Here is a 25,550-nt window from a genome sequence, read left to right on the forward strand (position 1 = left end):
CCGGGAGGTGGGAAGTGGGCTCAGTCTGGTCGCTGAGCGGTAGTCTAAGGGAGACACGGAAGAATCTTTAGCCAATCTCTTCATCTTACGGCTCATCACTATTCTCTGCTTTCGACTGGCACTGTCCTCTTCCGATGAAAGAGAAAGTTGGGAGGGAGGCTTGGGCCTGGGCATCAAGTCTACTGGAGGATCACCCTTCACCAGGGTACGGACCAAAACTTTATCAGGTGGAGTACTACCGCTAGCTGGTATTTTAGAAGGATCGAGGGAAATGTCCGAATCATCAGCTACCATTTTAGGAGGATCGAGGGAATCAGCTACCGGTTCTTCATCTAAAGGATCCTGGAGGTTCTCTACTGGAAGAGTCGTTGGAGGGATGATTGGGGCAAGATCTTTTGGAGCCAACGAGTCGACAGAATTGTCACTGGGTGCAGGAGGATCCTTAGGAACCAAGGGCACATCTTTGGAGATTGAGGATTCACCCATAGGGTCACCAGAGGTCTCCATAGTGAGGATTGGAGCAGTTTCGGGAGAACTATCGTTGGGTGCCGGAGGATCTTTAGGATCCAGGGGTACCTCTTCAGCAACGGTGGATTTACTTTGACCTTCACTACCGGTATCCACTGGGGGGGGGGAGGGGGATCGGGTTGGAGAGGGGGGAGGAGACCGAGTTGGAGGAGGGGGAGGAGACCGAGTTGGAGGAGAACGAGGATGCGATGAGCTTCCTTCATTCACAACCTGAGCATGTGATAACTCTTCACCAGAGGATGAGGTCCGTACCCGTTTCTCTCCACAGGGAATCTCCTGGTCTGGATCAACTGTATTGATAACAGCAGGAAGAAACGGAAGTACCGCTTTCTTCTTCTTCGTAGGGCAAGTCTTAGCTTCGTGACCAGATACTCCACACACAAAGCAAGAACGTGGCTGATTACGATAAAATACATTGAGCGGATTCCCTTGTACTGAAATCCTACTAGGTATGTCCGATTTCATGACCATCTCTACTACCATTTTACAGAGGTCATAGCCTTTGAACTTAACCCGATGAGACTTCTTAACCTCACCATACCGCTGTAGCAGGGACACCACAGCATCGGCAAGTAAGCCGTATGGAACCTTTTCGAAGGTTACATTTGTCGAATTTTTTTGCAGCTTCCAGTTTCACTGGATGTCCACGGAAATTAATGCCATTAGCTATAAATTCGGTGACTTGCTCACGCTTCGCAAGATGGATAAGGAAGGCTTTCGCCGAATATTGCATAATGCTGCATACGGCAGAATGCATGTTCACTTCTCCCAACTGGGATTCAAAATCATTAATAATTTCAGTTAATGTTGGGGCCGGTGTTAATGCCAGAGCAGCAATTGTCCCCACAACCGCACGATGGCTTTCATATATAGGCATGATGAAAGTCCAAATATACACACGAAAATATAGAAAAAAGAAAAAAAAGTTACCCCGCCTAGAGACTATTTGTCACTTAGACGTTGTTGTCCACACAGTTTATATATATATACAGAGGTCCACCAAAAGATAGCAGTGAGTAGACCAAACACCAAAAACACACAGGATGCGCACGCACGGCAAGACCCACGGATGCCACAAGGCGGCCTCCAAGCCTGAGCACCAGCCCAAAAACACAACCAGGACCAGGATCAGAAACAAATAGCAGGAGCAAAAAACAGCAGGAACACAGGAACAAACTTGAGGAACGACTTGAACAGTAACTTGTAGAGGTCTTCTAAATACCAACAGCAATCAACAATATTCTTTTCAGAGAACTATCGAGATAAATAATCTTAGCCAAAAGGCCGAGAAGCGATAACCCGTTTTCGGCAAGACTTTATTGCGCGTTGGCGAGCCCGCTCGACCCGGTGCCGGCTGCTGATGGCGTGTGCGATCGAGCGAGCTGAATCGGTCGCCGGCACGAAGAAGAAGCCGACCAATGTCGCTGCTGCAGCTCTCGTTATTTTGCGAACGGGTACGATGCGAGGCTGGCGGGGCGCCTACGCTTGCCGAGACGTCCTCGTGGTCACGCTTTGCCATCATTACGTAGTACTGTCGAGAGTTGGTGAACAACGATCGTGAAGCTGTGTTTTTTTGCGGTTTTCGGTCATTTGCTTTCATCATCACAGTTCCGATAGATAGTTGGTCATTCATTTATCCGTACGTCGGTCGATGTGTTGCCTCGCAAGAGTTGTGGTGCATGGTGCCATACATGCATGAGTACTGCCGGCCGGCGCCATTTGCTGCTGCATATGTGCTGATATCGGAGACGTTGTTGTATACGGTGGTAGTATATGTATATATAGTAATGGCACGCGATCCGTCGATCGGTAGCGAGAGCTGATGAATAGTTGTCGAATTTCAAACGATTTCCTGAGATTCGGTTACACTTAATGACTTGTGACAACCCGGTTGTTAAAAAATCAAGTTGTTATTAGCAGCTTTCACACGCAGCACGCTTCTGAGTAGTTTTACACTTGTTTTTCGTTGTTTTTTTTTTGAATCATGAACATGATGAGGTGGCCGAACTGAAGGGAGAAGGGGACGAGCGCGAACGCAGGTCCCCACTACCAGAAATTATACGCTCGAGTTACCCACATTAGGGGAAATCGCAGGAGTCAACCCAGTCGAAGTGCAATGAAAGGGCCTCATCCTGAGAGAACCTCCTAGTTGATCAAGGTGCCTCTCGTGTCAGGTAAGTATGCTTTCGTAGCAGCGCGGCAAGCTTATAATTGTGGCGACGAAGCGTTTCGATCACGGTCGTTAACCGCCGCGTTACAGTAGTGAATAATATTCATACAAGTACGTACGTACGCCGTTTCGGTTACCTGAATGCAGTGGCTGTTCGTAACTGGTTTCCCGATCGATCGAGGAGTCCGGCGGCGGCGGTTCGTGTCTGAAATGGAAAGCGGCCGTGAGTTGATATATCTGTGAGGTTTAACTCTACCGAAACAGAATTTTAGAAAGAACAATGCAAATTAAGTTATAGCATTGAATAATAATATGTATAGGGCTGCATGGCTGAGTATAATAGATTGATAGCTACTAGATCGGATACTAATATATATGATAGAATCATATACTGAGCGAGTTTTCAGTGTTACTGAATTCATATTACAGTTTTGTTTCGATTCAAATGATTTGATTCTTCCCCTCGCGTTGAGGGGAAGAGGGCCGTACTCGGATGTAGTGCAATACCGAGACAACCCGTGGTGGCCAGGGCGAAGCAAGCTTCAATCCCAGGGCCGAAGGCCAAAAATCAGTTTAATATATGAGTTAGGCATTGCCTAACATATCAGATATTAAGCTGATAAGAACAGAGTTATTATAATTTATTTCTTTGAAAATTAGATATTTACATACGTTATAATTACTATATAAGGATACTAATAAAATAGCACATCAATTTACAAGAAATGAGAAATAGTTCTCATAAGAAGGGGGAAATGTGAGAGGTAAGTGAGTATAAACAATACTATATAGACAAGTGTCTTTTACGCACTCAAATTAAGCACTAATTATGCAAGAAATAAAATTGCATTATCAAGTGTCTTTACGCATTGAAGTGAGGCACTAATTATGCAATAAACAAAACTAAATGATCAAGTGTCTTTAACGCACTCAAATGAAGCACTAATTATGGGAATAATATATGAATCAAATACCACTGTTAGTCAGTAGTACCGTTTAAATGAGAGACTGTTCAAGTAACTATATTTTTAATCAATGTCATCGATACTACAAGATAAATGCTCATAGTAAATGTCAGTAGAACCCTGTATAACGTCACTGCAACAGAGTTTACGAAACAGGGACCGATAAGATCTTGTCATCTTGAGTTTGTTCAAGACCACTTCGTTATTAGGATGCCAAGCACCAAGGGAACCAATCACGAAACCAAACACTGAGCAGTTCTTTCCTTGATCTTCGAAGTGCTGTTTGAGGTGCTCATATTTCTGGAGTTTGGCTGCTTCAGCGATAGAAAGGGCATCACTATCATTTTCAAAGGGGCACGTGACATCAATGATGGTGACATCATTATCATCCATAATTACGATGTCTGGGCGGAGTTGATCTGGGGAGTCAGGAACTTGTTGGTCAAGGCGGACTTCACCTGAGCGAACGGCGTTAGCTAGTCTGTCAACGACTTTGTTGTGGCGATTGCGAATTTGGACCATGTGTGGTGGGCAATGGCATAAGATGTGAGGGAGGGTTTCAGCATCGGAGGAACAATTGCGGCACGAGGGAGAACAGTCACACCAACGGGCTTTATTCTGGTTAGTTGGGACGACGTTCAGACGTGCACGATGAATAAATCTCCAGTCCTTGAAACGAAGGTTAAGACCCTTAAACATCCAAGACGAGCCATTGTAGAAGGAGTCAGCCATCAAACGGCGAGCTACTTTGCCTTGGTCAGGGAGGTCGGTTAATTTCTCAGCTGCTTGATCTTGTACCAGACGATGGAGAAAACCACAAACGGCTTTGGATAGACAAGGGCCGTTACCTCCTGCCGAGATGGAGGGTTGGTCATTATCTGGGACGGAAAATTCAACTTTGAGGCGATTACAGGAGACTCTCGTACCGGACCAGAGAGATTGACGTCAGTAACGGATCTTATCCGGGTGAAGGTTTCCATGGTTAGAGCCTGAAAGGAATTTCTTGAGAAGACCAGAAGAGACGTTATCTTGGGCGGCGTACCTGACAACCTGGCACAATTCTGCTTTGGCAATTGACACCACAAACGGATCCGAGGATGACAACATTCTGATGGCTTGAACAATGGTTTGAATGTCGACTTCTTTCAGGGGATCCTGAAAGGCAAGACCACCATGTTTCCTAGAGGCAAATACGTAATGTGTTGTGGCACGAACAGGGAGATTGCAGATGGAGCGAACGACCTGAATCAACTTCTTTCTATAATTAATTAATGAGCGCTTGAGGGGGTTTCCAGCACGAAGGGCATACGTGAGGCAGGGTTGGACGAAGGTTCTGATCGCATCGAGTTTTTGCCACGGAGCGAGAAGAGAGAAGCTTATGCTTTCTAGATCATCACACAGGTCATCGACAATATGCTCGATATTGGAGACGTCACGAATCACACCAATAGGGACACCCAAATAACGGTAGTGTTCATGGCTCTGTAAGGCCGGAATAGATTTCCCCTGGACTTTAAAATCGTTGATGGCAATATTACCTTAAACACGTCTAGAATTAGTTAGGCTGATGGAGGCACACTTATCTTGGCGGAACTCAAGGCCAATTAGAGAAGCAGAAGAGCTGGCGGCATCAAGGAGTTGCTGTAGATTATTTTTGTTCCTCGAGATAAGAACAAGGTCATCCGCGTAAGCAAGGACGGAGATCGGGGCACCATGATGAAGAGCAGGACCACACTTTTGACCACTAGCGCTGATGGATCTCAGAATGATCTCAATACAAAGGTTGAAGATGATGGGAGAAAGGGGACACCCTTGTTTCACACCAGCTAGGACAGGAATCGGGGGAGTAGAACCTGACGGTGTTCTGATCTAAGTAGAGGTACCAGTATACACATTAGAAATGAGGTCAACAAGCTGCTTAGGAATACCCATGTGACTAAGTGTCAACGATATGATGTCATGCGGGACACTACCAAACGCGTTTCTAAGGTCTAACCAAGCCAAGAAAAGGTTTTTGCTGTTACGCTGACAATCGGTGACAAGCGATTGCAATATGAATGTATGTTCGTAGCAACCCTCTGATGGACGAGCACTCTTCTGAGATGACGACATTAAATTGTTAGAGTTGACGTGAGAGACCATACGGTTTGCGATGATGCTCATTAACAGTTTGTAAATGCAACTCATCAGTGCGATAGGGCGGAAATTTAACACGTCTTCAGTGGAGCCTTTCTTATGGATCAGAACGGTTGATGATGTTTTCCATTCGGCAGGAACATCACTCTGAGACATGCATCTACGGTAAATGAGGGCCAAAATTTCACCTTTCGGATCAACAGCTTTAAAATGACGATATTCAACACGGTTAGAACCTGGAGCGGAATTAGCAAGAGATCTGAGCTTTTTGGACACTTCATAAGGCGACGGGGCAGCATAAAGGTTTTCGTCCACATCAGCGGCGGGAACGAACTCTTCGAGACCTTTCTTTTCCTCCTCAACATTACAAGTTTTTTCCCCAAACACATCAGAGAAAAAAGAATTAGCATCATCAACAGTTCCTGTGTAAGAAGGAGAGTTGTTATTCAATATTTTCCGAGCAGCACGTTTCTTAGAGAACCGATAAAGACCTTGAATCTTACGAGCAGCGACAGGATCGTATTGGAGTGGACGTCGATTATTAGGAACCGGACAAGCAGAAGGACGGTCTGGACGACGAGCAGCTGGTTTTTTCCTCGAGTCGTTAAGATGAGCAGTTTGGACTATATTATTGGCGAAAGCACTACAGCTTGCTGAAAAATTGTCCCAAGAAAGGTCAGAGGAGAAGGTGTTCGACCACTTCGACTGAAAGTCACCAAGGGGGTTGTTAGGATTAGCTAATGGTTCCAAGTTAAACGATCCTGATTCATTAATGGAGGGAGGAGCATTAATCGGCTGATGCGAGACATCATTAGATGGAGAAAGATCACCAAAATTACTTGCCTGGGAGGAAGGGGGAGACGAGATCGTTGAGGGAGGAATATGATGTTGGTTAATTAACTCACTATCAGCGGTCTGCGATACATTGCCAGATAGGTTTGGAAATGACAACGGGGGGGGGAATGCTGAACATAGTATCATTATCGCTAGGAGCCTCAGGGTTGATGGAATCAACAAAACTAGATGATTGATGACTAAAGGGGGGAGGTGAAACCACGGAGGGGTCTGAACAAGGTAAAAAGGTATCCTCATCATTAAAAGGAGTCTCAGAGATAGTGGAGTCTTCCGTGTTGATTGATTCAAGGTTGAAGGGAGGAGGGGATACCCCTGAGGGTTCCGAGGAAGGTACATCCGTAGAATTAGGAGAGATTACTGAGAATGAAGGATCACCCATGGATGAGACAGTGACATCAGAGACATGAGATGAGCCAAACGATGGAGACGAAAAAGGGTCAATGGGTGAGGATTCAACAGGCACACGAAACCTTGGGATGGATTGAATAAGAGTGGGGCTAATCGGAGCTAGCCTGGGAGCTTTCTTCTTTGAGATGTTATGTTCTCTCTTACAATGAACACCAACGCCTTTAGCAGTGGGAAAATCTTTGTTGCAAATCGAACAATGACCGGACGAGATGAGGGAAACATTCTTATGAACATTGTCAAAGTGTCTTTTAAAGTTAAGAAAGCTACCAATAACATTGCCACATAAGCAGCATGAGAATTTCTTGCTTTCAGGATAAATACAAACAACTTGAACTGCTTCAATCAGGGAGTCGTCAGTAGGATGGGATTTAATGCGATGGACCCCAATACCGCTGCGAAGACGATGTAAATTCACAATGAGGGCATTCATAGTTACAAGAATTATCCGATGACCGACAAGCCATGAAAATAGTGTTTAGAAAAACCAAAACCACAAGAAACCAATTACTAATGTTGAGAATGGAATGAGAGACAATATCCGTTGAAAAAATGGAGAGAAAACACCAAATCTTGCGATTAAATCAAATAACGTGTTGCTAGGCAACAAACGCGTCCCAACGGTTTTCCAACGGTTTTTCACTAAAACCTGTGTAGTTTGAATTTGACTGGACCAAATCGGCTAAAACTTCCTGAGTATGATCTTATAAGTACCAGGCAACTGTCGATTGTAAAATAATTAACCAAAGATACCAAATAAGCCAAAAAAAACAATTACAAATAACGATGCCAAATGCGATCAATTGCGTGAAAATGGCGAGAAAAACAAAGACAGTTATCTTCGTGAAAATAGAAAATTCCACCACAAATTTAAATATCCAAGTAAATAATGATAAGATAGTCCAGAATAAACCAAAAACCAACAGGATATGTTCACAAAACGTTAGTATACCAAGCGAGAAAATCCACCAAATATAACGGGATAGACGCCAATAAACAAACACAAATAATCATCAAACAATACACGGAAACCAAAAACAAACTAGCCACGTAGCTTCTGATAGCCTTAGCAATATTTTGATATCAAATTTACTGTGAATTGATCAAGTGTAGTAGAAAAAATAACATTAAGCTGATAAGAACAGATACTACACTTGATCTTATTTTGAGTTGAACGACAACAGGCTTGTCGACTCCGACGGTGCAATGGAGCCTGAACCTTTTCTTGTTGCCGCACCCAAGGGGGCCACTACTTAGTGACGCAGATCGTCTGAGGATATGAACCTCTCCCCTGTGCCATGATACAACATGTGAATGGTATTCTAATGATGATGAATGGCAGTAAAGATGATAAATTACACGATCAACGCGAGCAACCCCGAACACCGGACCAAAAATTCATCCAAAAAGGATGTTTTGTGTTTCGTCTATTCTAACCAAGGTAAGAACAAAACACAATTCCAAAAATTCATTACGAAAAAAACATACAAAACATGTGACAAGACAAAACATTGAATAAATCCATTCATGTGAAAAAACACCCGAAGAGGTATTTACTCATTAGACAAAACAAAAAGCACCTCCAACAAGAGGCATCAAAGAAACATGAAAAGGACGTTACTACTTACGTAAAATGATTAAGGACAACAGCAGTGCTTTCCCATAAGGCGACCACTGCCTCCATAATCGATAACAAGGAAAAAAGACTCAGGTGATAAAGTCCCGAGAAAAATGAATCCAACCAACTTGGGAGTTGGAGCCAATTAGACCATCTACTAGCCAATCTTGTTGAAATTGGTTCTGAGAACAACGACGCTTTTGCATCCGTACCATGAAGCGGAAGGTGGATTTCGCTTTTAAGATCGTTGTATGATAGTTTGGTGGGATACCATTAAATCTTTGCTTATTACGCGAGAGCCAACTATGATGGCGTAGGACTCCTACTAAAGCAGTGTAGACTGGCGGCATGCGATAACGTGGTGGGAAGCCAAATAGGATGATTGTATTTGACAATGTCAAGTCGGATTTGAATTTCTTTGCCTAAGGTAGAAACCAGGACCAAATGGACATGGCAAAGGGACAAGAAGTGAAGAGGTGAACCAAAGACTCATCGTGGCCGCAGAAGCAAGCAGGGTTGACATTCATTCCAAAACGGACTAGACGATCAGCAGTGGGTAATATACCATGAAAAGAAAGCCAGGAGGTGTCTTGAACGGACCGGACATGTTTCCATAAGAGAAGGCTGTTCCAAACATATGACCAGTCGACTGCAAGCCCTAAATCGTTGAACTTTGTCACTGTCCTATGTTCGGTTTGGTCTTTTGAATACAAGATGGAATATGCTTTTCGCGAGGACAGCTCGTTGATGTCGAGTGGATCTAAGTTACCACAAGAAATACACCAGCGACCAGATATGAATTGTCCCTTGAGGGCTATCCACGACCGGACAATGGAGCCATATTATTTTGGCAGACGGTTGACCAAATAAGCGGGAATAGTATCCATGGAAAAAAGAGACGCCACAGTCTGGTTCGGAAAAACTTGGGCCACATGGTGCTCAAAGAAAATCATCCATGCATGTTGAGCGGGATTCAGTAAGCAACGACGTATCCATGAAGCTCGTAGAGAGAGCACTTTTCTGGACAAGTCGACTACGTTCAGACCACCATCTGGTAAAGGCTGGGTGACTGAGGTTCTGGCCAACCATTCTCTTTTCTTGTTCCAAACAAAAGGAAAAAGGATTTTGTTGATACGGGCCAAAATAACTTTCGGGGCATCAAAAACTGACGCTTTATACCAAAATAAACTCAAACCAAGAACGTTAGCTACCAAAGAGTGACCTCTGAAAGAGAGTGAGCGAGATCTCCACGTTGCAAGAAGATTGTCAAAACTTTGTAGTAAACCATCCCAGTCTGGTAATATATCATTTCCAATACGGCAACCGAGAATAGTGATCTCTTCTTTAGACCAACGTAGTTTCACAGGTAAGTCATCACGCATTTGCCAGGGACCAAATAATAGACCATGTGACCTTTCCACATTAAGACGAGCTCCAGACGCTTGGTAATAACGATCAAACAAAGCGAACACAGCATAAAGGGATTTGTCAGATCGCACCAAAACACTTGTGTCATCAGCATGCTGGAAGAGCTTGACAATCTGGTGGTTTGGGAGTTGAAAACCATCAATGAGCGGATCTTTACGTATGGCACATGCCAAAGTTTCTGCCACCAAGATATAAAGGAGAGGAGATAATGGGCATCCCTGACGAACACCCATGGCGATGGAAAATCGTTCACTGACAAAACCATTAGCACTAACTCTCGAAAAAATGTTGGTGTATAAAAGCTTCACCCAGGAACGAAAGGAAGGACCAAAATTCATCTTTTCTAAAACACTGAATAAAAATGGCCACTCCACCCGATCAAATGCTTTCTCTTGATCTAGAGATAACAGAGCACCACCAATGTTACTTGAATTGGCATAGTCAACAATATCTTTCAATGCTCGAATATGTTCTGTACTTTGGCGGCCTGGAATGCCACAGGCTTGTGCAGCATCAACAACATTAGCGATAACTGTTACCATTCTGTTGGTTAGGACTTTCGCTAGTATCTTGTAATCTGTACAGAGGAGGGAAATAGGACGCCAATTCTTTGGTTCCAAACGGTTACCTTTTTTGTATAAAAACGTTATGAGTCCGGTTCTTTGTGATAGCGGGAGAAAGCCAGTTTGAAAACAATCATTAAGCATTTGTACAAAATCTGATTTCAGGACTGACCAAAAGGTAATGTAGAACTCATAAGGAATACCATCTAGTCCTGGGGATTTATTTCGCTTCGTCTGTTTGAGTGCAATTAGACACTCTGCTTCTGTAACTGGACCTTCGCATAGTTCTTTGTCAGTCTCGGATAAAGATTGAGTTAGTCCATTGATGAAATAATCTTTCTTCAAAGAAACCAGGGAAATGGACGTAAATAATTGGACATAAAAAAGCACCCAGACTCGTAATATTGATGATGCAGACCGAACTACCACTCCACGAAAATCTTTAATACCATTGAAAATACGTTTAGACGCTTTCACTTTTTCTTGTCGAAGAAAGAACTTAGATGATGATTCACCTTCTTCAGCCCAACGTTCTTTCGCGCGAATCTTTGCTCCCTCTGCTCGATGCAGATAGATACTTTTAATTTTGTCTTTTGTCTGTTGAATACTGACGGAAACATCTTCTCCATCCTTCAATTTTTGTTCAAGATCACGTAAATGTTGTTCCAAGTAGAAGAGATCTGCCTACAAACGTAGCTATAAATTTTGAATATGTACGAGTAATGTCGATAATACGATTTTTCCCAGCATCCCACCACAGAGAAAGCGAGGGAAAGGAATCTTTTTCAGAACGCCATTCGTTCCAAAATTCTTTAATCATAGATACGTAGGTGTCATCTTTCAAAAGAGAGGAATTCATTTTCCAAGTACCCCGGCCACGTTTAGGTTTAAAGGGAGGTGTAAAACGAATGTATACATACGAGTGGTCGGAACGGAAAAAGGGTAATATATCGATTTGGTTGACCATCTCTACCAGATTGGAGGAAAGGAAGAACATGTCTAAACGAGATGCTTGAGTACCACATGGGCAATGCAAGTATAAGCTCGTTCGTCAGGGTGTTTCAATCGCCAAACATCTAATAAACTGAACTGAGATGTCAAATGTTCCAGCAATGATGGCCAGTTGTATGCCCAAGGTGATGATGGGTTGCATCCCATACGATCTAAGTCGGCGTTCACCACGGTGTTGAAGTCACCAGAAAGAATAACAGGTTTTGTAGGATCAAAATATTCTGTCAAATCTTGAAAGAATTGTTCACCCAAAGCTTTATGATTGGGACCATAAATATTTACTAGTTGGAAAGGTGAGGATCCCCTGGAGACTTCGGAAAAAATTGCTGTTACAACACGACCTTCATTGTCTCGAGTCATTTTTTGACATTCATAGGAAGGCTTGTACAAGATGGCTACTCCTCTACTGCGTGCTATCCCTGGTGAAGATATAACTTGATATTTGGCGGAGTTCATACCATTAAAATTTTCCTCCCTTATCCAGGCCTCAAATTCTTCTAAATTTGAATCCGAATCAGCAGAACCAAAATCAACTGATTCAATAGTGGAATCCACCGTAGCAGATTCAGTATCCATATCTTTGGCGCAATCAGTACTAAAAGAGAGGTTATCCAAACTAGAATAGGATTCTCCCAACTCTTCCGCTTAATGCAAAGGAGAACGACTTCTGGAACGACTCTTTCTGCTAGAAACTTTACGACACCGTTTCGTTTGTGGTTCAGTTTCAATGACTTGAAGCTGGGAAGTTTGCTCTACCAAAGTTGATTGCGTCGCTTCATTATTTTTCGAAGACTCTGTTAAAGGATATTGTGAAGAGGCGGAATGTTCTGTACTAACATCCTTTTGTAGAGGCAAAACCTGATCATTAGAATGAGCTACGTTATCAATCACATGTTGTTCTTCTTGAAGTGTGGGGACAGGTTCAGTAACAATCACGTTACTAACCTCTTCAACAACTGATTGTGTTATCTCCATAGTAGCTGTAGACTGAGCTACGTTATCAGTAACAGTAACTGTACTAACCATTTCATCAACCATTTGTGTTGTTACAGATTCCAGAATTTGGGAATTTTGTCCTTCGGAATCAATAAGGTGAGGATCCACTACCTCACCATCACTTTGCACACGTTTTGTGGGACAGTCTCTGCTAATATGACTTTCTTCGCCACAATCAAAACACACTTTTTCCTGTCCCTTATAGTATATAGCACACCAATGTCCAGCAATTCGAACACGAGCTGGGATATTATGTTTATCTCCGTTAATACATTTCGAACACCGGTATATACACCCAAATATTGTTGAGATCGAATTAGGCGAATCTTACCAAAAGAGCCTAAGACTTCTGAAATAGCAGCATCAGGGATGCCATAAGAAAGACGTGATACTTGTACCCATTTGAATGTTGAAATTGGTGTGAATTCAGCAGGAAAGCCACGAACAGTCGGACAAGTATTCAAGACAATTTCCAATTTGCGAGAACTGCAACAGGTAACTCTGAACTTGCCAGGAGCGATTAAAACAACGGCTTCAAAAAGTTCAGAAAAGTTATCATAAACATTACGGAGATCATCAATAATCTCCCGAACAGAATCTCTAGACACTTCAATTTGATCGGATAAAATAAAATCCGATGATCTATTGATGTACGGAATCATAATAAAGAAAAAGTTGTGGAGTAGCCTCCAACCACTAACCAACTATCACACGAAAACACTACTACGAAACTGGATTCGGGACCACCCGACTTACCGGACAACAACAAAGAAAAGAAAAAGACCACCTCCCTTGAGTTACCCGTTAGGGCCCCTCGACAGGAACAAAACCGAAATAAAAACCTCTTCTTTTAACCACTACCGTAGATTCCGTAGGACTGGTTTCAAGCGACCACAGCCCAGCCAGGCACCAGAGGAGACCACCACTAGCAGGCCACCAGAAGGAATGGATCACCAGCGAACACCACTAATTCTTGATCTTGCACCAATGTTGAAAGATTATTCTTTTCGAGATTTATCGAGATTTATCGAGAAATACTTGATCTTATTTTGGATCGAACGACAACAGGCTTGTCGACTCCGACGGTGCAATGGAGCCTGAACCCTTCGTGTTGCCACACCCAGGGAGGCCGCTACAAGCGATGCAGATCGACAGAGGTTATGAGCCTCTCCCCCATGCCATGAAACAACCGTGGATGGTGGATGGATGATGTAAAGCACGTGGTTAAGCGTGAAACGACATGAGCGGCCCATGGGCCCAAAACCAGATCGAAAATTCTGCTTCCCGAAAAGGAAGCCCAAGGCTAAGCAGAGACACCCAATAGGGCACCCGTCTCAACCCCGGTTACAAATTGCAAACTACCTGAAAGCAAGCCAAGAATGGCTACTCCCAAGTAGGATCCCTGACAAAACAAAACAAACATTAAACAAACATTAAACAAAAACTGGGATCACAAACAGGCAACAGCAGTACAACTAATAAAAGCGACCGCTGTGTCTGCAGGAAAAACCGGACTTGACAAAACACAGGACAACGGCAGGAAACGCACGCAGGGGCATGCAGAGAGAAAGGGAGGCCGGGTAGACCACCCCCCTTCCTGGGGCAGGAGACGCTACCTCCATTTACGGGGCAAGGGCATGACCCTATAACCTAAAAAGAAGGTATACGGCTTAAAGAGGACGCGCCAAACAAAAGTTCAACACGCCGTTGCTCGGCTAAACTCCTTACGGAGAAAACACCGAGCCGCTAACCAGAATTAACCAACCACAGGAGGGGTGGGAGTCGACTCTCTTGGACGAGAAGCATCAGAGACCGTCAACAAAGACTTCAGCACTCCCCCAGCGAGCCACTCGGTGTAAAACACTTCACTTGTTTGACGCTGTTGGACCATTGAGACAAATCGGAATGAAGACACGATTTTCTCAACCAAGCCCCGGGGATCTGGACGGATATCCTCAAATTGCCAGGCATTTCTAGCGACCCAGATGTAATGTCTGAGGGTTGCCAAGAGAAATTTATATCCGGCTGGAATTTTGACCGAAGCCGCAAAACCAAACCGGACTTCTGCGTTCGAAAGCTGGCGCCCAAAACGAGGCCAGCGGCTTAACAACCCCTCGAACCAGTCAACCAATTCTTTGGCTACAGGACAGGACTCATAAAGGTGTTGCTGAGACTCCAGAACACCACAGTGACAGTTCATATGGTTAAAGATTACTCCCCACTTGGATAAGCGGTCCGCAGTCGGCAGGATACCATGACATAACTGCCAGTTCGTTTTCCATACAGGACGGTCCACAAACAGTAACAATAAGTCCTTCCAGATGTTTGGCCAATCAAGTTCGTAATTTTGGAATTTGCGTGCACAACGATGAGCTATGGTTGGGTGTAATACCGAGTAAGCAGTTCTAGCTGTGAGATCTGATAATGGAATTGACACAGTGTTCGATGGGACCACCCACTCTTTACGATCGTTAAGGCCACCTCCTAATCGTAGCCAGGCTAGGATGACTTGATGGTAAAAGTCTGGGAGGCGACGCAGAGTTGAAGATCCCACATGTTTCAGGTTGAATACACGATTGACTGGTTCGGCAAGAAATGCTTGGCGGAGGAAGTGTCGGAAAAAATACTTCCACGGATGCTCTGTACCAACAAGGAAGCGTTTCACCCACATCACCAGGAGTGATGCTAGCTTCAGAGACACGTTGACAACACCTAATCCTCCATTGGAAAAGGGCTGACAGACCGAGACCCTCTTGAGCCACTCCCCTTTGTTGTCCCACACGAAGTCAAACATTAACTTATCTATCCTATGTACCAGTTGTGAACTTACTGATACCGTGGAACCCAAGTACCAGAAACGGCTCACACCCAGTACGCATGCAATTATCGCGCGACCTCGGTATGATAACTGACGGCGTTGCCAGGAATGAAAGATTGCTTCCAGCGTTCGTAACGCAGGCTCCCAGTCCTGATCACCCCCTGCGGAGATTCTCGTTCCTAGGACCTTGATGTGGCTGGAAGACCACCGAATATCCACTGGTAGCGAAGTACGATTACGCCAGGAACCAAGAAGTAAACCAGAGCATTTGCCCTGATTCAGCCTAGCGCCGCTTGCACGCTCATACTTCGCAAACAAACCAAAAAGTGCGATGAGAGAACCATCGCGGCAAACGAGACAAGACGTATCATCGGCATATTGTGACAGTTTCACAACGTTGTTTCCTCCGGGGAGAGGAAAACCGTCGATGTTTGGATCACCGCGAACTGCACATGCCAAAGATTCCATCACCAAGACATACAATAACGGTGAGAGCGGACACCCTTGACGTACTCCCCGAGTCAGCAGAAAGAAATCCGTGAGGAATCCATTCACAGAGACTGCAGAAACCACATCGGTGTAAAGAAGTCTTATCCAGCGCCTAAACGACGGGCCAAATCCCATGCGGTCAAGGACTTTCATCATGAAGGAAAATTCCACACGATCAAAGGCCTTTTCCTGATCCAGGGAGACAATTGCTCCCGGAACGTTGTAACGGTCTGCGTAATCGGCGACATCTAACAGAAGTCGCACATTCTCACCACAAAAGCGACCCGGAATTCCACAGGACTGATCGGGCGAAACAACGGTCGCAATTACGGCAAGAAGTCGATTAGCTAAAGCTTTTGCGGCGATCTTGTAGTCCACACACAAGAGTGTTATCGGACGCCAATTCACTGCATCAAGACAATCCCCCTTCTTAAAAAGAAGCGAAATTGCACCGCATCTTAGGGATTTTGGTAGAACACCTTGATGGTAACTGGAGTTAAGCACCTCAACCAAATCTGGGCCCAACAGCTTCCAGAACCGAATAAAAAATTCAGCAGGGAAACCATCTACCCCGGGCGTTTTGGCCTTGGACATCTTGGAGACGGCTCTCCAACATTCCCCAATCGTGAGGTCACCTTCGCATAACTCCGAATCTTCTGGCGACAGCGAACGTTCGAGGCTGTTTAAAAACAGCTCCTGATCTTCTTCAACTAATTCTTGAGACGAGAATAGGTCGAAGTAGAAATCTCGCCAGACATTCAAGACATCTTTCGTGCTTGTTGCAGTGGAGCCATCTTTCCGCCGAATGGCATCAATCAGTCTCCTTTGACCACGCACTTTTTCCTGTCTCAGGAAATAAGATGTCGATCTCTCCCCTTCTTCAGCATCCTGGATTCTCGCCCGTAACCGAGCACCCTGAGCCCGATGAAGCAACAGTTCATCAAGCTCAGCCCTCGTCTCCTCTAGAAGCACGGAGAGATTGTTACCATCATCGGCCCGTTTCTCTAGATCTTTTAAATGGACATTCAACTGCAAAACGCGTTCGTTTCTTTCCAGAGCAGCTTGCTTGGAGAAGTCCCGAATCAAAGCACGAAGCTTCGTCTTGCCTGCTTCATACCAATTAGAAAGCCGGACAAACCGACTACGCTCACGGCGCCAGTTGCTCCAAAATTTCTCAATTTCGGCACAAAAGGCTTCATTCTGGAGAAGCGAGACGTTGAATTTCCATAAACCAGGTCCACGCTCCACCCCCATGGGGAGGTCCAACTCCAGATACACACAACGGTGATCTGAACGAAGGAAAGGCGATATATCCACAAGGCGGACCCGACCCATCCATCTCTTAGACAGCCAAATCATATCGATTCTAGACCCCTGGGAACCATTTGTCCTCCTCCAGGTGAACTCCTTAACCCCCAGATGCAAAGCACGCCAGGTGTCATACAGCTCGAATGTACTCATCAGATCACGATGAGTGGAGGTCCAATTGTTTGCCCATGGGGAGTCGGGATTACAACCGAAACGATCGATACAAGGATCTACTGTCGCGTTAAAGTCTCCACACATCAACAAAAGGATGTCAGGATCAATTGCTTGATAAAGGGACTCAAAAAATTGCTTCCCTTCAGCTTTGCCATTAGGCGCATAGAGGCACATAACTTGAAAATCCCCGCTGTCTCCCGAGAATTCGGCGACAACAAGTCTTCCCTCATCATCCCTCTTTGTACATTCCACTTGGAAACTAGGACGGTAAAGAATGGCAACACCCGAGGACCGCGCGCTACCCGGGGAACTGACACATTTATACTGGGCGGATGTAGAAACACAATTGTGTGAGTCTAGCCAACCCTGGAATTCGGCAATTGAGGTCGCGTGCATTTCCTGTATACAAACAATGTCCGGACAAAAGCAAGTTAACCACGAAAAAAAGACTAAGCGAGCATCCAAGGACCGCAGTCCTTGACAATTAATAGTAATGATCTTACTGCTGCGATTCTTCTTCATCGTTCAGTGTGGAAAAAGGATTTGGAGACAATGAGATCGTATTACGGCCAGCAGGAAGTGGGCTCGGACGAGTTGATTTACGGGTTGGAAGGCAGGAACTTGCAACAGCAATGGCCCCAGCATTTCTTCGGGTCTTTCTCGTTCTTGTAATTTTATTCAAGATGGTTCTTTCCGGTTGCACAGAGTCGCTTTTGGATTTATCCTTAATTGCCTTGTTAGTGGAACGCGCCGAAGTCTAAGAGCTTGTAGAAGAGGATGAGGAAGGAAGGGTAGGACGAGGGATAAGGGTCCTCTGGGAGCCTTCAACCAGTTTGCGTACCAGCTCTGTCGCCGAAGACATAATCGAGATATTGTCCTCCTGCGATGACACGTTATCAACTGTAGTCGAGACCGAAACATCAACTGGGACCCCTTCTGAAGGAGCCTCTTCGTCTTGGGAAGCAGCAACGGCAGTGTCAGACGCCTTGCTTATATCCACAGAGTCAACGGACTCTATTACTACTTCAGACTTCTGTCCTGAAACATCCATCAAATCGGAATCTACAGGCGGGGGAGGGGGGGGGGGGAGGAGGAGGGGGAGGGTTTCTACGACCATTTCCACCGACTACATCGGAGAAGGACAATGCTTCGTCCTCATCAGAAGACAGCAATACACGAGACCGCTTGCGGGAATGCTCTGCTGGAGTAGACTTGCCTTGCTGCGGATCAGTTCTCTGAGCACGGCGCGATTTTCTGGATGGGCAAGATTTGGCCTCGTGACCGGCTTGACCACATACGAAACACGACCTGGGTTTATTTCTGTAGAACACATTAATTGGACAACCCTGGATAGAAACCCGGCTAGGAATATCCGATTTTATTACCATCTCGACGATAACTTTAGAGATGCCAAGACCCTTATACGTTGAAGTTTTCATTTCCTTGACTTCTCCAAAAGAACGTAGTTCGGCCTCGAGGACATGGTTATTAAGCCCATACGGGACACGTTCCAACACAACAGTCGTTGTAGATTTAGCTGGAACCAATTTTACAGGATGACCACGAAAGTTAATTCCTTCAGTTAAAAATTCCTGTACCTGTTCCGCCTTTACCAAATGAAAGATAAAGGAGGTAGCTGAATGTTGCATGATATTACAAATCAAGCTTTTCAATTTTTGTCCGCCTAATTGTTTTTCAAAATCGTCAATGATCTCCGTGAGACTTGGCTTAGGCTTCAAGGCCAGCTCCGGAGAGCCCACTACAGCTCGTTTTTGTTCGTAAATGGGCATAGCTTATATATACACACACAGAAAAAGAAAAAAAAGTTACCCCGCCTCTGACAACTTGTCAGATGACGTTGTTGACCAAATGACTCGAGTGATATAAACACCAAACGCACCAAAACAGCCACGGTCCACACAATGCGCACGCACTTGAACAGAAATACAATGGAACACACAAGTTGATGACCAGCCAAGGACCGGCAGACCAGCCAAGGACCAGCCGACGAGGCCAGAGACCACGGGACAAGCCAAAGACCAGCAGAACCGCCAAGGAATGAATCAGGAACCAGAGAAACAGGAACACAGGAGACAGTAGAAACACAGGAACAGGAACAAACAGGAACTTGAATACCAAACTTGAAATTACTCTTCTTAACACCTTCCAACAAATATTCTTTTCGTACACTTGATCTCATTTTGTGAGATCGAATCAGCTACTAGGATCTGCCACGGGCATATGGCGATGCAATGATCCCATACCGATCAGTGCTGATTCACTTGACCTCGTAAGTGCACTGAGGACCAAGATTTGATACGCCACGTGCAAACTCGTTTACACCACAAAGCCCGTGATTGCCCTCTGTCATCCATTGCTATCAGATTGGGCGCATCAGTTGAGTAATCTGCAAATTGTCAGATTCCACTTCCTTTGCTACCCTAACCATCAGCAACTTCCGAGTCCTAAGATCAACACTAGTAACTTGTGGTACCACAAGCACTACACTTGATCTTAGCCAAAAGGCCGAGAAGCGATACCTCGTTTTCGGCTCGCCACAAGACTTTATTGCGCTTCAGCAAGCCCGCTCGACCCGGTGCCGGCTGCTGCTGGCGTGTGTGATCGAGCGAGCTGAATCGGTCGCCGGCAAAAAGAAGAAGCGAAGCAATGTCGCTGCTGCAGCTCTCGTTATTTCGTGAACGGGTACGATGCGAGGCCGGCGGGTCGCCTACGCTTGCCGAGACGTCCTCGCGGTCACGCTTTGCCATCATTACGTAGAATTGTCGAGAGTTGGTGAACGACGATCGTGTGAAGCTGTTTTTTGCGGTTTTCGGTCATTTGCTTTCATCACAATTCTGATGGATAGATAGTTGGTTATTTATCTATTTATCCGTACGTCGATGTGTTGCCTCGCGTTGCCTCGCAAGAGTTGTCGTGCATGGTGCCATACGCACTACTGCCGGCGCCATTTGCTGCTGCACATTATGTGCTATATCCGCCACACGTTGTTATAGTGTGACGAACCTCTCGACGCTGCGGTAGCGGTGGTAGTATATGTGTATGTATGTAGTACCGGCACGCCATCCGTCGATCGGTAGCGAGAGCTGATCAATAGGTGTCGAATTTCGAACGATTTTCCGAGATTCAGTTACACTTAATAACTTGTGACAACCGGCCGGCCGCTGTTGTTAAGAAATCAAGTTCTTATTAGCTTAATTCACATGCATGCTTGTGAGTTTTATTTAGACTTGTTTTTCGATTTTTTTTCGGAATCAGGAATAATATGAGGTGGCCGAACTGAAGGGAGAAGGGGACGAGCGCGAATGCAGGTCCCCACTACCAGAAATTATACGCTCGAGTTACCCACATTAGGGGTAATCGCAGGAGTCAACCCAGTCGAAGTGCAATGAAAGGGCCTCATCCTGAGAGGACCTCCTAGTTGATCAAGGTGCCTCTCGCGTCAGGTAAGTTTTATTTGAACTTGGTAAATCCTTCCTGAGGAAAGTGCAATGGATTTAACCAAAATCGAGGAGGGTGCGACCGGCACGCAAACGAGCTAGGGGGACGATCCCTACCACCTCTTTAAATACACCCGCTATTATTTATTGATGCGGTGGGTATATTTAAACCTATTAATAAAAATAGAAATAATAAAAATAGAAATAAATTTAATTAATTAATTAAAAGAGAAGACCAGCTTCTCGCCTTCAAAGTGTCCTAAGGTTTTCTTTGCTAGCCATTCTTTCTCGAAAGTTTGAGAATCCGTAAGAGAACGGCAACGGCGAGCAAGGACACCAAGAAGAAATTTGATTCTCTCAATCACAGCCTGTAAGATCTCTGCCTCCGTCCGCAAAACATCCCGAAAGCGATAGTCGCACCGAGAAACCCATAAGTGATGTTTGACCACCTGAAGCATCCACTTGATGACAATAGGGACGTCGGGACGACGCTGCTTACAGAGGCCAAACAACAACTCTTCAACAGTGAAGGGTTCCGCATTCATGTCAACCTGCACAAGATGGTAATGCACCCATCCCAACAGAATTTGAGCGTACTAGCACTCAAAAAAGAGATGCTCTGGAGTTTCATCAGCTGCACGGCAATGGCATTGGAGATCAATATTAGCCATCCCAAAGGAAGTAACGAGATGGGAGGCGGTGTAGAGAACTCCATGCGCGATCTTCCAGTTCACATCAACTATGGGTCGGTCCAGGGATGTAGCATGGATCTGATTCCATGTCTCGGACCAATACAGCCGACCATATGTTGGTAAGAACTTGCCAATGCAGTGAGGCTCATGCTTAATTCTGTTTCGACCGATGACGTAGGTCGAACGGGAGGTAACATCGAAAAGAGTGCACGGTCGTGGAGTGGAAACCTTAAGAGATGGAACGCCCAATATAGTTCCACCTTCAAAAGTGAACCACGCACGTGCGATTTGTTGATAGTACGGAGGAAGGAGAGACAGTAACTGACGAGTATGGTTACTCGTAGCAAAGAATTGTGCTGGATAGAGAGAAGTACAAGAAATTATGTAAAAACTAAAAAAGGATTTCCAATTGCCAGCGGTGAGCATGAAATAGCGTCGGACCCATTGAACAGAGAACGCCAGCGCTTTCAGTTCAAAGTCTATTACTCCAAACCCACCCTGACTCTTGGGAAGACAAACAGTTTTCCTGGCCACAAGCTCTTTACGGCCAGACCAAAAGAAACCCCAGACTGCCTTCTTCAAGCGACGACAGGCCCAATCTGGATTACAAATTATGACAAAGATGCCAAATTTGGCTGAGAGCAAGGGTATTTATAACAGTTGCCTTGCCCTGCAAGGTCAACTGGCGACCCTTCCACGAGGCCAGGCGAAACTCAACCTTCGCGACCGGAGCTTCCCAGGTGGCAACGGAATAGTCTCCAGCGCTAAAGGTGGCTCCAAGAAGTGGGAGTTCTTTAACCCACTGGATACCCCATGGAGAGTCTTGGCGATTTTTCCAAGCTCCCAACCAAAGACCCTTCGATTTTGTACGGTTAAGCTTTGCACCAGAGGCCAGCTCGTACTGTCCATAGACTTTGAAAGCAGCCTCGAAAGAGCCGTCCGTCGTGATGGCGATCGACGTGTCATCGGCATAGCCGGAACACTTGAAGAAAGTGTCGCGGCCCGGCAAGGCTACTCCCGGAATATCTGGACAAGCACGGATGGCAACGGCCAAAACCTCGATGCAAAGCACATAGAGAAGGGGTGATAACGGACACCCCTGTCGAACTCCCCTAGAGGGAGAAAAAAAGGAGGAAGTCCAACCATTGATAACAACAGCGGACTCAATATCTGTATAAAAAAGGTTTATCCAACGCCGGAAGGAATCGCCAAACCCGAAACGCTCCAGAACCCGCTGGAGGAAAGCCCAGTTGACGCGATCAAAGGCCTTCTCTTGATCTAATGAGAGAATGGCCAAGGGCATGTCGGTTCGGTCGGCATACTCGATAAGATCTCTCACCAGCGAGAGATTTTTCGAGATCGTTCGGCCAGGAATGCCACACGTTTGATCCGAAGCGACGATGGATCCCATAACGCATAACAGCCTACCGCTCAAAGCTCTTGTGGCGATCTTATAATCCACATTGAGCAAGCTGATCGGACGATAATTTTTGGTTTCCAGATGGTCACCTTTTTTATATAGCACTATGATGAGGCCACGTCTCTGAGACAGGGATAAGCAGCCCTCATCATAGGCAATGTTTAAAACACGGACAAGATCCGCTCCGAGGTCATCCCAGAAATGGAGAAAAAACTCCATGGGGAAGCCATCCGAACCAGGGGTCTTGCCACGTGCCATGCCAGAGAGAGCCCGAAAACACTCTTGGCTAGATAATTTTCCCTCGCAAGATTCCATGTCTGCCTTGCTGAGGGAGCGTTTAAGGTTACCCAACATTTGCTCTTGCGCGGTGGTGTCACACGCCTCGGTGGTAAAGAGCCGCTCGTAGTACCGGTGCCACGTACCCAAGATGTCAAAAGGGTCGTGATGAATAATGCCGGAGTCGGGGTCGCGTATCTTGGTGATAGACTGTTTAGCCCTGTGCTTCTTCTCCAAACTGAGAAAGAAGCTGGACGACGTCTCCCCCTCCTCGGCCCAGCGGACACGAGAGCGAACTTGAGAGGCCTTTGCCTCCCTGAGGTGAATGGCACGCAGCTGCTCTTGCAACGAGCAAAGTTGGGCAAAGGCAGAAGAATCACCCGCATCGAAAAGAGACTGGAGATTCTTAATTTGTCTCTCTAAATGCTTCTTCTCCTTTGACTGACCAGCAGCCTTGGAGCGAGCGAAAGAACGAGTGATCTCCCGCAAGTAAAACTTTCCCTGATCCCACCAATCACGGGAGGAACTATAAGTAGAAGGATCTTCCTGGCCTTGCCAGAAAGACCAAAAGGATCGCACTAGCTTGCTATAGTCTGGATCCTCTAACAGGGAAGTATTAAATTTCCAAACCCCAGGACCACGAACAAAAAAGTCACCGATGTTGAAATTAACTAATAAATAACGGTGGTTGGAAAAGAAAGAGGGGTGATATTCGCAGCTAACAATGGACTGCTCAAAAATAGTGGGAGCCCACACCATGTCAATACAGGAGGAGAACTCTCCCGAGGCATGGTCCCAAGAAAAAGTGATGTCTGAAGGATAAAGAGTCCGCCAAACAGGGTACGTTTGCGTGGCAGACAGCAGAGACTGTAAGGCTGCAACACTTTCTTGCCTCAGCGAGTTCCTGGATACGCCAGTGTAGGACCTACGACGCCGGCGATCTAAATTTGGATCAAGCACGGCATTAAAGTCGCCACCGATGTACGTTGGTGAGGAGAGGTCCATCAGGTCGGCAACTGAAGCGAAGAAAGTGTTACGCGCCGGGTTTGTGTTGGGCGCATATAGCGAGACGAAACGTATCTTATTATCGCCCAGCATAATTTCTGCCTGAACAAAACGACCCTGGTCATCCCTACAGACTTCACAAATAGAGAATTTTTTATTCACTATAACAGCAACCCCACAACGTTTCGTTGAAAAACAAGATGAGGCTACTGAGAAATTTGTATTGCGGAACCAGCTCTTAATGACAGCATGAGAGGCGGCATGAGTTTCCTGCAAACATACCACATCAACTCTCATGCATTTCAACCAGTCAATAAAAGCGGTCCGCTTCAAATGGTCATTAAGACCGTTAATGTTCAGGCTCAGCAGCCTGTACATTAAGTGTTAAGGATAAAACACCAGACTCCTGCGGAGAAGCAGGAAGTGCTGGGAAAGCAGAGGGAGGAGAAACGAACTCCACCTCAGAAAAATAATGGTCGCTGGCCTCCTGATGGAAAAGGAGGTTCAACGACGACTCCTCTGCAGAGGAGGAGAGGGAACGAATTGAGCCTGGATGGAAAGAAGGCGTCAATAAAGGCCCTTCGGAACAAACACTCCGAGGACCTGAAACTATAAAAGGTGACTCGACCTGCGAGTCTAGGCCACGCAATGATGGCACGGAGGAAGATGCTGATGATGTCCCGGCAGCAGGAGCGGAAGAACGAGCTAAAGCTCCCTCCATTGATTTCGGAGTATTCTCCTCAACCAGAAAACGGTAATCAATGGGGACGATAGCTGTTTCAGCGTCAGTCACACGAGGTGCAGCTGGAGGAGATGAAAACTCTCCCTCTGACTCCTGCGAAGACGACTCCGAGAGAACCGGCCGAGGTGTTGAGACGACCGGTGTTTTTTCCGGAGAAGGCAAAACCTCTGACTCCGCCGATTTAACAGTCGGAGAATCAACCAATACGGTGTCAACTACCGACTGTCCAAGGACATCCAAATCATTAAGGTCCTCCAAACGGTCTTGGAGGACCTGAAAACGGTTAGCTGTTGGAATAGCTGGGATGTCCAAAGTAACCGAAAGAGGAAGGGGAGCATCTTCTGTTAAGGCCGTTGATGGAGCAGCCGGTGAAGCACGCCTTTTCTCAATAAGGGAGGAGCGGTTGATCTTACGCCTCTTTATATCCCTTTCCGGATATCCTTCTTAGGGGGGGGCGAGGCTTAACCACCCTGTGCTCCGTGATAGATACCTG

General features: G+C 45.7%; 3 non-coding genes across 3 annotated transcripts; all 3 read right to left on the bottom strand.

The window, feature by feature from the left end:
* Positions 1-2,546: 2,546 nt before the first annotated feature.
* LOC114540839 lies at positions 2,547-2,710 on the bottom strand. The gene has a single exon (XR_003689122.1). It is a non-coding gene; the product is annotated as a U1 spliceosomal RNA (small nuclear RNA).
* Positions 2,711-3,171: 461 nt separating this feature from the next.
* LOC114540868 lies at positions 3,172-3,362 on the bottom strand. Its single transcript, XR_003689141.1, has one exon. It is a non-coding gene; the product is annotated as a U2 spliceosomal RNA (small nuclear RNA).
* A 17,410-nt stretch (positions 3,363-20,772) lies between these two features.
* LOC114540838 lies at positions 20,773-20,936 on the bottom strand. Its single transcript, XR_003689121.1, has one exon. It is a non-coding gene; the product is annotated as a U1 spliceosomal RNA (small nuclear RNA).
* Positions 20,937-25,550: the final 4,614 nt, after the last annotated feature.

The sequence above is a fragment of the Dendronephthya gigantea genome, unplaced genomic scaffold (genome assembly GCF_004324835.1).
Source record: "Dendronephthya gigantea isolate DGI-Jeju-01 unplaced genomic scaffold, DenGig_1.0 000250F, whole genome shotgun sequence".
Classification (NCBI taxonomy): Eukaryota; Metazoa; Cnidaria; class Anthozoa; order Malacalcyonacea; family Nephtheidae; genus Dendronephthya; species Dendronephthya gigantea.